A 13726-nucleotide genomic window follows, 5' to 3' on the forward strand; every position below is an offset into this window, starting at 1 on the left:
GCAACTACTGAAGCCCGCGCGCCTAGAGCCCGTGCTCCGCAACAGGAGAAGCCACCGCAGTGAGAAGCCCGCGCACCACAACGAAGAGCAGCCCCCGCGCGCAGCAGCGAAGACCCAACACAGCCAAAAATAAATAAATAAATAAAATTTATTTTTAAAAGAATAACTAAATAAATGACAGGGCCTTCTCAGATGTTACTTTCTCTTTCATTAAAGATCTTCTCCCAGACACCGCCCCTACATCGGCCAACGTTCTGCCCCTACGGTAGCGGAGCCGCGCCCCTCCTTCCCCGTCAGCCCAGACCCCGCCCCTTTCCCTGAAGCCCCTAGAAGACTACGGGAGTTTGGCGCCAACCGTGTTTTTTTAATCCCTCCCAAAGGCGGGAACTAGGAATGTGCGCCGGGGACGTGCTTTGCGTCTGATCTGATTGGCCGTGGGCGCTCAGTCCCGCCTCCACGTGCTGATAGTGCTCAGGCATTGGTGGAGACTCCAGAGAGACCTCGGTGTCCAGAAAGGACCCCAGGTTGACTTGGGCCAGGCGGGGCGGGTAAGTTGCTGTGGGGTTCTGGTCTGCGCGGGGCTGCTGGGGAAGAGGTTGCACTGCGCGGTAGTACTCTGAGCGGAGGCCGGCGGCGTCCGGGGAGCCAGGGAGTTGAAGGCAGCGGCGGAGTCTGTGGCGGGGGGATGGCGCGTCTGATGTCCGAGGCTCCCAGGAAGCCGCGTTCCCGCCGCCCTCGGATGCAGCTTCTGGGCTTTCACCCCCAATCCCTCTGTGGTCCCTCGAGAGTATCCGGGCGGGGGCGGGGACGAGGGTGAGCGCAGGTAGGAAGTGTCCTTTCGACCGCTCTTCCTGCCCCTCCCCCCCAAAACCAGTCTTCCCTTGGAATGTACTCCTAAATTAAATCTTTCGGATGGGGTTTTCTGGAGGAATGGGTTTTTCCTGTGTCTGGTGATCATTGATGTTGGTTGTTTCCTCTACTGTTACGCCCAGAGAAGTTGTTTATCTTAATCTCTACAGCGAAGAGAGTCATGCCTAACACATAGTAGGCCCTAAATCAGATGTGAATGTGTAATTCGTAGAATCTCAGGATTTGCGCTTCAGGCATCAAGTTGGCATTGATTCTGATTGTTCTCTGGTCTTTACCGTTCACCACAGCTCCAGTTCCAAACCTTGCCTCTCTTCGGGGCCCCTCCCCCATCTCACTCAGGGCTCCCGCATCTCACTCAGGGCTCCTTTGATTGGAGGCGGACAGAGGCCTTCGGGGCCAGAATCCCCATACTTCAGTTATCTCCTGGCGTTTCTTGCCATTTTACAAGAGCTCGCCCGTTAAAAAATTTGTTATACTCTTCTGTCTAATGAATATTCTTGATTTTGTCATCTGGCTTTAGAGACAGCTGGGATCTAAGCCCAGATATGCCTTTTACCAGCTGTTTGACCTTGGGGCAAGTTTCTCTTATCTGTTTCCTCATCTGTAAATTGGGAAAAAGAATAGTCTGTACCCCATAGGACTTTTGGGAGTATTTAAAGTAAATCGATAATGTATTTAGAGCATTTAGGACAGTGTTTGGCACATAGTGTACAGTATATGTGGGGTTTGTTATTCTTTTCCCCTTAACATCTTTTTAGGGTTCTCTCTGTATTAGATTAAGTATTTCCCATGAGCCTAAAAATACACTCTCCCTCTCCCCTGACTCCTTCTCTACACATTTTTGTTTTTCACTACAAATGTTTATTTCATTCCCTCGATTTTTTTCTTAAAGGAAACGTCTTTCAGACTGTCTCTTAAAGACATTGTCCTTTCACAAAAGTCTAGGTGATCCTTCTCTCATCTGCTTCGACTTCACATCTGAATCCGTTGGGATTGTTCCTCAAAAGATTATGAGTGAGCTTGCAACTCTTTTCTTGGTTCTCAACTTTGAAAATTTTGCCTCTTCACTTAGGTGCAACTCTCCTATCACAAGCAACTCTCATTGTATATTGAGATCCTCATTTGGGGAAAGGTGAGAGCAAGTGTGAAAAATCGTTCTTTGCAAGAGATTCTGATACATAAGTTTTCCTCCCCTCCTTCCTCTTTTCCTTTTCAAGAGAATCACTGGCCTTTATAATTTCAAGAGTAATCCCAGCTACAGCAATTATGTCTTTTTTTTTTAACTGATGAAGTATAGTTGATTTACAATGTTGTGCTAGTTTCTGGTGTACAGCAAAGTGATTTAGTTATATATTTATGTATATGTATATATATATATTGTTTTTCATATTATTTTCCATTATGCTTTATTATAGGATATCGAATATAATTCCCTGTGCTACAGGACCTTGTTGTTTATTTTATATATAGTAGTGTGTATCTGCTAATCCCGAACTCCTAATTTATCCCTTCCCCATCCCCTTTCCCCTTTGATAACCATAAATTTGTTTTCTATGTCTGTGAGTCTGTTTCTATTTCGTAAATAAGTTCATTTGCATCATATTTTACGTTCCACGTATAAGTGCTAGCACATGGTGTTTGGCTTTCTCTTTCTGATTTCACTCAGTATGACAATCTCCAGGTCCATCCATGTTGCTGCAGATGGCAATATTTCATTCTTTTTTATGGGCTGAGTAGTATTCCATTGTATATATGTACTACATCTTTTTTATCCATTCATCTCTCGATGGACTTTTAGGTTGCTTCCATGTCTTGGCTATTGCAAATAGTAGCAATTATGTCTTGTCTTCTGTGTTATATACTCCATTTTCCAACTGTCTATTTAGACATTTTCTGCTGGATGTTCGATAGATAATTCAACATGGCTTCTTTGGTTCTCCATTTCAGTTAAAAGCATGACTACCTTGTTATAAAGCTAGGAACTGCAGAGTTGTCTGTAACAAATTGGGATTTTGATTAATTCAGCAAATATTTTTTTTATTACCTACCAACTTGTCAGGCTCTGTGCTGAGAGGTGGGGGTACAATGGTGAACAGAACAGAGCCAGGCCTGTTCTTGGTGGAGCTTATAGCCTAGCGGGTGAGGTGGATATTTCTCTAGGAATCCCACAAAAAAATGTAATCATAAACTGAAAAGAGGCCATGTAGAGAAAGGACAAAGTGGTAGAAGAATATTTAACAGAGGACCTGACCTAGTGGAGAGAAAGGGTAGCCAGGGAAGGCTCAAACATTACTTAAGCCGCAGTATCACACACAGATGAGTTGAGTGAAGGAGAACAGTGAGGAAAGAACACTCCCTGCAGAGGCGCTGTGGTGGGAAGGGCAAACTGTGTTCTAGGAGCTGAAGGAAGGCCAATATGATCAGGGCAGAGAATGGGGGAGAATGCTACAGACTAACCCTAGAGGAGTGGGGAGAGGCCGGGTCACTCAGGGCTTGGTAAGAAGAATTGTGACAAAATTTGTTTTTTAACCTAGGATCAGCTGGAAGCACTGAAGGGTTTTAAGCAGAGGAGGAAACATGATCAGATTTGCATTTTGAAAAGACAGCTCGGGCTGTGATTTTGAAATGGGCAAGATTGGATATTTAAATACCCATTCCCTTAAAATCTTTTTGATTCTGCTATAGAACTCTTTCAGGTCTGGTCCTAGTCTTTATTTCCACTAATAACTTAGTCATCCCTCATTGTTTCCTGCATTTTTTTTTTTTTTTTTTTTTTTTTTTAGCCACCAGGGAAGCCCTTGGGGAGGGGGGGCTACCCTTAAGTTGCGGTGCGTGGGCTTCTCATTGTTGTGGCTTCTCTTGTTGTGGAGCACGGGCTGTAGGCGTGCAGGCTTCAGTAGCTGTGGCTCGCGGGCTCTAGAGCACAGGCTCAGTAGTTGTGGCGCACAGGCTTAGTTGCTCTGCGGCATGTGAGATCTTCCCAGACCAGGGCTCGTACCCATGTCCCCTGCATTGGCAGGCAAATTCTCAACTACTGCCGCACCAGGCAAACCCCTCTCCTGCATGTTTTAATAGCATTTTCTATCTCCCTTGCCACTAATATTTTCTATACTCTTCTTGCTAGAGTTGAACGTCTGAAAAGCAGATTTGATCATGATATTTCTCTGCTTTAAAAGCCTTCAGTGGTTCCCTCATTCCGTAGTGGATGAAGTCCAAGTATCGTAATTATATCACTGGACTTCTCTAAAATCTCAATTCTCACATTCTAACCTCTGGGTATTGAAACCCAGGCTTGCTTGTGGACTCTTAGATAGATGCGGGGAGATGGTGTCAGGAAGTGTGTTTGCGAACACAAACCCAGTTTCACTGAACCTTGGGGTTTTGGAAACCTTGGGATAGTGAGTGATAGGGCTAGAAAGGTAGGTGCCTTTCTTGACTTTATTCAGTAGACATTGGGAAGTAATACAAAGTTTTTGAGCAGGAAGTGAGATGAGCAGGATTGCTTTGGAAGAACTAACCGAACTGTTGTGTGTAACATGTGTTTGGAGAGGGGAGATAGCTAGATAGCTATAGTGGGGGGTCTGAAACAAATTTCGATAGCAAGAATGAGGAAAAGTGGGAGAAGCGTTGTAGGGTAGCATCGGTAGGGATGCTACTTAAAGAAGTAGCAGTGTCAGGAGGTGACAAATGTTGACAGAAAGGTGATCTTTTTTGGTTTTGGACTTGGTGAGCTTGGACTTACAGGAATGTGTTTATTAACTTTAGCATCTTATTGCTGACTGTTGATTTGTTTTTTAGTACAAACATATCCTAATTTTCAAGCACTGAGGGACAGCAGAAGAGTCTATAAATCTGATCTGGTACCCCTACTTTTTGTGGCAGTTCTTGCTCTCTATCCCGACCTCCTTGTGTTTGCCCATCAAATGTTTAATCCAAACTGCTTTGCAGTTGTAGAAAATAAAGTAGTGATGTCTAGGAGCTTGTCACCTTAGGAAAGTATTCAGATACCTTTTTACAAGGGCCCAATAGCATTTAGAGCTAGTTATGTGTTATTAAATTGTAATAACCACAATTGTAATTGTAATTAAATTGTCATAAAGTTAAAGAGGGAATTCCCTCTGTAACTTAACATTTTTTTTTAATCATCTTTTTTTTTTTTTGGCTGCGCTTGGTCTTAGTTGCGGGACATGGGATCTTATTTGCAGCGTGCGGGATCTTTAGTTGCGGCATGTGGGATCTAGTTCCCTGACCAGGGATCAAACCCAGGCCCCCTGCATTGGGAGCGTGGAGTCTTAACTGCTGGACCACCAGGGAAGTCCCTTAACTTTAAATTAATTAAAATTAGTTACAGTTTAAACATCCACCTCGGGGCTTCCCTGGTGGCGCAGTGGTTGAGAATCTGCCTTCCAGTGCAGGGGACACGGGTTCGAGCCCTGGTCTGGGAAGATCCCACATGTCGCGGAGCAACTGGACCCGTGAGCCACAGCTACTGAGCCTCCGCATCTGGAGGCTGTGCTCCGCAACAGGCGAGGCCGCGACAGTGAGAGGCCCGCACACCGCGATGAAGAGTGGCCCCCGCTCGCCACAACTAGAGAAAGCCCTCGCACAGAAACGAAGACCCAACACAGCCAAATAAATAAATAAAATTTATAAACATCAACCTTAGTGTGTTAGGCCAAATAATGGATTCCCCAGTATATCCATGTTCTAATCCCAGGAACCTATGAATATGTTGCTTTATGTGGCAAAAGAAACTTTGGAGGGAATTCCTTGGAGGTCCAGTGGTTAGGACTCTGCTTCCACTGCAGGGGGCATGGGTTCAATCCCTGGTTGGGGAACTGGGATCCCGCAAGTCACGTGATGTGGGCCCCCCCCCGCCAAAAAAAGAAACTTTGCAGATGTGATTAGGATTTTGAGATGGGTAGAGTATCCTGGATTATCCAGTTGGCCAGTATTATCATAAGGGTCCTTAAGAGGGAAGCAGGAGAGTAAGTGACAGGAAAGGCCATGTGATGACGGAAGCATGAGGAAGGTGGAGAGGGGAGCAAGTCTGACCATGGAAGCAGAGGTCAAGAGGTGAGATGTCACACTGTTGACTTTGAAGGTGGAAGAAGGAGCCACCAGCAAAGGAACATAAGCAGCTTCTAGAAGCTGGAAAGAGCAAAGAACAGTTTCTCCCCTACAGCCTCCAGAAGGAATGCAGCCCTCCTGAACCTTGATTTTTAGACCAGTGAGACTTCTGACCTCCATAACTGTAAGGTCATGAATTTGTGTTAAGCCATGAAGTTTGTGGTCATTTGGTAGAGCAGCAATAGGAAACTAATGGTCATTCACACTGTGCATATTTCACGTACCCAATAGCTACATGTGGCTAGTAGCTTCCATACTGGACAGCTCAGATATAGAACATTTTTTATCATCATAGAAAGCTCTGTTGGGCAGCACTGGTCTAAAATAATAGTTCTCAGAGTGTGATCCCCAGCAGCATTACCTGCGAACTTTTTAAAAATTCAATTCTCAAGCCTCATCTCAGACCTACTGAATCAGAAACTTTGGAGACGGGCCCATCAAATCTTGTGTTTTAAGTTCCCCAGGTTTTTCTTTTCTTTTTTTTTTTTTAATAGACTTTATTTTTTAGAGCATTTTTAAGTTCACAGCAAAATTGAGCAAAAATGCAGAGTGTTTGCATAGGCTTCCTGCGCCAACACACAACTTCCTCCCTCTATCAACATCTAACAACAGAGTGTTGCATTTGTTACAATTAGTGAACATTGTACATCGTTGATACACAATCATTGGTACATTGATACCTGATTATCACCCAAAGTCCAAAATTTACATTTGATAAGCCTTAGTTTTTAACCACTATGCCAATCTCCTACCCTAATTGAAGGCCACTTTCCTGAGCGGGGATTCAACTGAGACTTTGAAGGGTATGTAGAATTTCCAAAGCAGGGGGTTGGAAGGACATTTCAGGCAGGAGAGTTGTATAGAGAAAGAAGTGGAGGGATTTTTCAGGGTACTTGGCAAGTTTGACTTGAGCAAGAGGTCCCAAGCTTTAGTTAGTCAGTTGAGTATCAACCACATGAAGTTTGTCCTAAGCAATAACAGCCATGAAATCATGGGTTTAGAATGCAAGTTTTATTTTTGAATCCCCATTGAAATAAATATGTTCATCTTTGAAAAATATTTGGTTATATGCCACTAAAATTATCCCTAGAGCCCCCAGTGATAGTCATGCCCCATTCTGGAAAACACTACCATAGGGACTTACTGGAGATCCCCTGGGGAGGTAGGGTGAGGCCGATGTTTGTTGAGCAAGGGTCATCTGTGTCCCAAGTAAGCTGCTTACTGCTGTGCATAATTCTCTAGCCCCAGACCTACCAGCATATTTGATCCTATCTTTCCTGGCTGGCAACACTTTGGTGGCTCCCTGTTCTCTTCTAGATAGAAGAGGAAATGCCTTAACATAACCTACAAGGTTCTTGGGGATCCTGGGATAGGCCTACCATGGCCCCATCAGGCTGGTGAAGAGAGGGAGAAAGGAGACGGAGGATCTCCTGGAAGAAGTGACAACTGAGCTGAAGGCTAACTGATTTAGGGGAGAGAACTAGGTGATGGAGGTGAAGAGCTTTTTTAGGTAGAAGGAACAGCATCTGCAAATTTCCTGAGGCAGGAAGGAACAATGTGCATGTGAGCACCTGAAAGAGGCACTAGAGGAAGAGTCAGGGAGAGGAGTTTGCAGGGGCCAGACCCTGCCTGCAGTCCCTGGAGGCATCACAAGCATTGTGATCTTAATGCTGTGCCTTATGAAACTTCTCCAGGATTTTCTGTTGCCTGTTAAAGTTTAAGGAACACTTTAGAAGGCAAATGATTCCGGTAGAGATTGGTAAATGCAATAATGACATGCTCAGCATGTTGATAGAATAAGGGATTGGGAATTAACTATGCCTCTAAAAAGGTTTTTTTTTTTTTGGCTGCATTGGGTCTCCGTCGCTACGTGTGGGCTTTCTCTAGTTGCGGTGAGCGGGGGCTACTCTTAAGTTGCGGTGCGTGGGCTTCTCATTGCAGTGGCTTCTCTTGTTGCGGAGCACGGGCTCTAGGCGTGCGGGCTTCAGTAGTTGTGACTCGCGGGCTCAGTAGTTGTGGCACGCAGGCTCTAGAACGCAGGCTCAGTAGTTGCGGTGCACGGGCTTAGTTGCTCCGCGGCATGTGGGATCGTCCCGGACCAGGACTCGAACCCGTGTCCCCTGCATTGGCAGGTGGACTCTCAACCACTGCGCCACCAGGGAAGTCCCTAATTTATTTATTTTTTGTGTGGTAGCTGGGTTTGGGAAGGGGATGAGCAGTCCAGGTGAGGAAACAGAACGAGCAAGATATTGTGGGGCTGAAGTACATGGCATATTTCAGGAACTGCAAGTACAGTTATTTCCGCTCTAATGTTATATGTATTCTTGAAAAATCTTTACTTCTGCAAAATCACTCACTAAGACAGGGTTTATGGGAAAAATAGGAGCAGAATACTCAAAGCCTATCTACTCATATTACTGGAGCAGCAACAGGAACAATATCAATTGTAATTAAAATATCGGCACAGTTAAAAGACATGTTAGATTCCCAGTAAATAAGTATCTCAGTAAATATAGGTCTTTTCCTCAAGAGAAAATAAGGATGAAGATAGCTTGATGGAAGGAGGAATAAGGAAGGATTGCGGCAACAAGAAGAGGGACATAAACATCAGAGGTTGTGGGTACAGAGGCAGATGCAGGCTTCGTGTGAAATCTTGTGACGGTGGACTGAATGGCTCTGGCTCATTGCCTTGTGTTTGGCTTTGTCCCCCATCCTGCCTCCCACAAAGATTGAGGGAAAACAAGCTTAAGCCCATGCAAGACAGAGCCTTCGGCTGTACTGAGACTAGAGGAAGAAAGGGGACTGATGGGTATCTAGGGTAAGGGTGGCAGGTACAGGACTAGATTCCTTCTTGCTTGCTGTGTTTAGCTGCTGTTCATTAATGGCGCAAAACTTTAACATCCTGGGAAAGAAATCCATCTGAACCAACATAATTTCTGGGTTATACTGACATCATTTCTCTGTTTCTCAATAATGTATGTGCTAACTTGCATTACAGAAACGTGCTGTGGTGGCTGTGGCTGGAGTGTGTGAGGGAAACAGTGAGAAATAGAAAAGCACTGATAGACATTTCTAGAAGGGCCTTGGGTTCTGCACTAGGGAAGCTCAACTTGATAATTTTATTTGGGGCAGCTGTTGAAGGTTTCTGACCTGGGAGAGAAACACGGGCTAGACATAAACAGGGTTAATTTTGGCCTCAGTGTGGAAAATGGTAAGAGGAAAAAGATATTGGTAGTGTAGAAACTAGCTAGGAGACTTTTATAATAATTTAAGTGAGAAATAATTGTATCTGAAACTGGAACAGTGACAGTGCAAAGGAGACACTAATTTGAGAGATTTAAAAATCACTAAGAATTTGTGACTGCTTGAAAGTGAGTGTGGTGCTAAGAAAGAGTCAAAGATAATGCAAGCTTTTAGCTTGAGAGTGAATTGAGGCAGGAGATGATAGTTTATATTTTCCATATCCAGGCACTTACATAATTTACTTTCTTCCATTATTATGCCTCATGTAATCACTCTTTTCGTTCTGACTGTCTCCGTCTTGGGTTAAGTCTTATCATGTGGACCTTTATAGTAGCCTCCCTCCCAGTTTCTTTTCCTACACTTTTGTCTTTCCAGTTCATTCCACAAGTTAGTCTTCCTCTTTCCTTTCTTTGTATCAATGTACTAACTCACAAACCTTCAGTGCTCTTATCTTCTGGAAGTTCAAGACCAGATATGTTGGTTTGACATTTAGTATCTTCTGTTTGACACTAATGAAATTTTAGTTTTGTCTCCCAATCCTGTTCTGAGGTCTGTTTCAACTAGGCTGTTTTATTTACAGTTCTCCATGTCTGCCTTTCCTCCAAGGTTAATATTCTCATTTGGAATCTACAGAGATCTCCACAGATACCTCCCTCTCCTCCATTGACATGCAAGTCCTTCCCCTCCTACCAAGCAAGTCCTCGGCAACGTGTATGCTTTTATTCTCCACACATTTTTGCCAACATTTTGGAGGGGATAGTGGCTTTAAGGGGGCCCAAGGAGTACTTCTAGGGTGCTGGTAATGGTCTGTTTCTTGATCTGAGTGGTAATTCCATGGATGTGTTCAGTATGTGAAAAATATAGGACTGTCTACTTATGATTTGGGCTTTTTTCTATTTTTATACTTCAATAAAAAATTTACTCTCTCCCCATCAAAATAAAATATGTCCTGACTCTCCTAGGCCCTTTGCATTTCAATTTGAATTTTATGGTCAGCTTGTTAAGTTTGGGATTGCATTGAGTTTATAGATAAAGTTAGGGAGAATTGCCAACCTTGATGTTGAGTTTTCCTAAAAATGATTGAGACATACTTTATCATTTATTTAGAGCAGAGGTAGGCTGCCTGTTCTTGTAAATAAAGTTTTATTGGAACACAGCTGCCTCTATTCATTTACGAGTTGTCTATGGTTGTTTTGGAGCTACAGCAGCAGTTAAGTCCTTGTGACAGACCAGATGGTCTACAAGCATAAAATGCCTACTTCCTGACCCTTTAAGAAGAAAAGGTTTTCAGGGGATGTCCCTGGAGGTCCAGTGGTTAGGACTCTGGAGGTCCAGTGGTTAGGACTCTGCACTTCCACTGTAGGGGACAGGTCCAATCCCTGGTCAGGGAACTAGGATCCCGCATGCCTCACGGCATGGCCAGAAAAAAAAAAAAAAAGAAGAAGAAGAAGAAAAGGTTTTCAAATCCCTGATTTAGATCTTTTATTATTTTCTCCATAAAGGTCTTATATTAGATTAATTCCTATGTACCTTATAGTTTTGTTGTTGTGAATAATATCTTCTTATCAGTTATGTTTAAAAACTGTTTGCTGTCATATAGGAAACCTGTTGCTTTTGTGTATAATCTTACATTCAGCGACTTTGAGAAACTCTTACCAGTTCTAATAATTTGTAGATTTTCTGTATAGGTGATCATAGTGTGAATAATGGCAGCTTTGTTTCTTCCTTTCCAGTTCTGTCTCATTTCATGTTTTACTCTTTTTGCTAATAGAAGCAAGCTTGACTTTGAAGGAGATGCTTCTGTGGTTTTAACATCATGCATGATGATTAACGTGAGGGTTTGGTTTTTTTTTTAAATAAATTTATTTATTTATTTTTGGCTGCATTGGGTCTTTGTTGATGCACATGGGCTTTCTCTAGTTATAGCGAGCGGGGGCTACTCTTCCTTGCAGTGCACGGGCTTCTCATTGCAGTGGCTTCTCTTGTTCTGGAGCATGGGCTCTAGGCACGTGGGCTTCAGTAGTTGTGGCACACAGGCTCAGTAGTTGTGGCTCGTGGGCTCTAGAGCGCAGGCTCAGTAGTTTTGGCGCATGGGCTTAGCTGCTCGGCGGCATGTGGAATCTTTCCAGACCAGGGCTCAAACCCATGTCCCCTGCATTGGCAGGTGGACTCAACCTCTGCGCCACCAGGGAAGTCCCAATGTGAGGGGTTTTGGTTTTTTTTAGTAGAAATATGTCTTCTATCAGTTTATGAAAGTTCCCATCTTTTTCTTCTTGGCCGCACTGCCCAGCATGTGGGATCTTAGTTCTTGAACCTGTGCCCCCTGTGGTGGAAGCATAGAGTCGGAGTCCTAACCACTGGAACGCAAAGGATTTCCTGTAACGTCCCATCTTAAACTTTCATAAATTCCAACTTTGCTGAAAGTTAGTGTTGAACTTTACCATATGCCCTTCCTATGCAGATGTTGAGATGATTATATTTTTTCTTTTCCAATCTAGCATGAAATATACTAATTTTTACTTAGTAGACTATTATTGGATCAGTTTTAGATTTACAGAAAAATTAGGAAGTACAGAGAATCCCCATATGTCACCCTCCACCCCCCAGTTTTCGCTATTAATATCTTACGATAATTTCTTATAATTAATGAAAAAATTGATACATTATTATTTGTTTTTATTTTTATTTTTTTGCGGTATGCGGGCCTCTCACTGTTGTGGCCTCTCCCGTTGCGGAGCACAGGCTCAGCGGCATGTGGGATCTTCCCGGACCGGGGCACGAACCCGTGTCCCCTGCATTGGCAGGTGGACTCTGAACCACTGCGCCACCAGGGAAGCCCCGATACATTATTATTAATTGAAGTCCATAGTTTATTCAGATTTCCTTTATTTTTACCCAATATCTATCCTTTTTTTTTATTTCAGGACACCATATTACATTTAGTTGTCATGTCTTCTTGGGCTCTCCTCTACTGTGGCATTTTCTCTCATTCCTTGTTTTTGGTGTCCTTAGCAGTTTTGAGGAGTACTAGACAGGTATATTGTAGGATGCTCCTCTAATTAGAATTTGATGTTTATCTCATCATTAGACTGAGGTTATGGGTTTTGGGAAGATCAAAGGTAAAGTGCCATTTTCATCATATATCAAGAGTACATATTTTCAACATGATTTATGACTGTTGATGTTGGCTTGATCCTTTGACTAAAGTAATGTTTGTCTGGTTTCTTCACCATAAAGTTAGCCCCCCACCCAATTCCATACTCTACTCTTTGGAAATAAGTCACAGTGCAGAGCCCTCATTTAAGGAGTGGGAAATTAGGCCCTGCCTGCTTTAGAGTGGAGTATCAACATAATTTATTTGGAATTCTGCATGGAAGATCTGTTTCTTCTCCATTTACTAATTTACTTATATCAGTGTGGACCATGTATGTTTATTTTATGCTTTGGGTTATAATCCAGTACTACTTTAATTTGTTGCTCAAATTGTTCCAGCTTTGGCTATTGAAAACTCTTTCAGTTGGTTCCAGTGCCTCTTTGACATACCTCTGTTAGTTTCTTTCTTTCTTTTTTTTTTTGACACTTCCTTTCTTTCTTTCACTGTAAGATGCTCCATGTTCATCTTGTGCATTTTCTGCCCTTGTCTTAGAATCAGCCATTTCTTCAAGAAGCCCTGGTCCGTCTTAATGGAGAATAGTATTAGAAGCCAAGATATGGATACTCGTTGTGCTTATTGCTACTTTGCTGGTGGAGCAAAGAAATAGTACATATGTGTCTACTAACTGATGTATATACATATACCTGAAAATATTTCTGTATATAATCATCTGTATCTATGTTAAGTTAAATGTGAGTTCTTACTGATGTCTTCAACTATAATCCATTACCACAGGGATCATTTTTAGTGTGTTCTCTTGCTTTTCTGTAACCTTCCACTTCAGTAGCAAGAAACCTGGCTCCCACCATCTACCACCCATCTATTTAAATTGTTCAATTCCAATATACACATATAACAGTATCAGAACTAACAACTCATACCCTGCTGGGAAGCAACTTTATCAACTAGAAGACAGTGCTTATATGAATTGAGTTTTTAATGCTATACTATCCTAGCATTTTTGGGGATAAATCTTACTTGTCCGTAGTGTATTTTTGTTTTTGTTTTTTGTTTAATGTCTTGATGGCTGCAGCTGGCTAATTTTTTTTAAAGGCTATTTCTATGTTCATAAGAAAGATTGACTTATAGTTTTCTTGTCTTGTAATTTTCCTGTTTTGCCCTGTCTTTGCCCAGTTTTGATGTCTAGACTATACTAACCTAATAAACATATATGTCTCTCGGCCTTCTTTTTTTCCTATATGTTGTCTGGAATAGATTATGGTTTATCTGTTCTTTGAAGGTATGATAGGATTCACCTGTAAAACTGTCTGGGTTTAGTAGTTTCTTTTTTTCTTTTTTTTTTTTTTTTTTTTTTTTTTTTTGTGGACG

At 42.6% G+C, this 13726-nt stretch overlaps 1 protein-coding gene across 3 annotated transcripts in view; it reads left to right on the forward strand.

Moving 5' to 3' along the window:
- Positions 1–483: 483 nt before the first annotated feature.
- Positions 484–13726, forward strand: part of CASP8AP2 (caspase 8 associated protein 2) — a 40461-nt gene continuing 27218 nt past the window's right edge. For 2 of the 3 annotated variants that reach the window (XM_024731833.1, XM_024731832.1), the window contains exon 1: positions 497–548. The gene's annotated coding sequence lies outside the window, so the exon portion shown is untranslated. Of the gene's footprint in view, positions 549–13726 lie in introns of all 3 variants that reach the window. The other variant, XM_024731834.1, reaches the window with a different exon arrangement.

The sequence above is a fragment of the Neophocaena asiaeorientalis genome, unplaced genomic scaffold (assembly GCF_003031525.2).
Source record: "Neophocaena asiaeorientalis asiaeorientalis breed wild unplaced genomic scaffold, Neophocaena_asiaeorientalis_V1.1 scaffold232, whole genome shotgun sequence".
NCBI classification, from domain to species: Eukaryota; Metazoa; Chordata; class Mammalia; order Artiodactyla; family Phocoenidae; genus Neophocaena; species Neophocaena asiaeorientalis.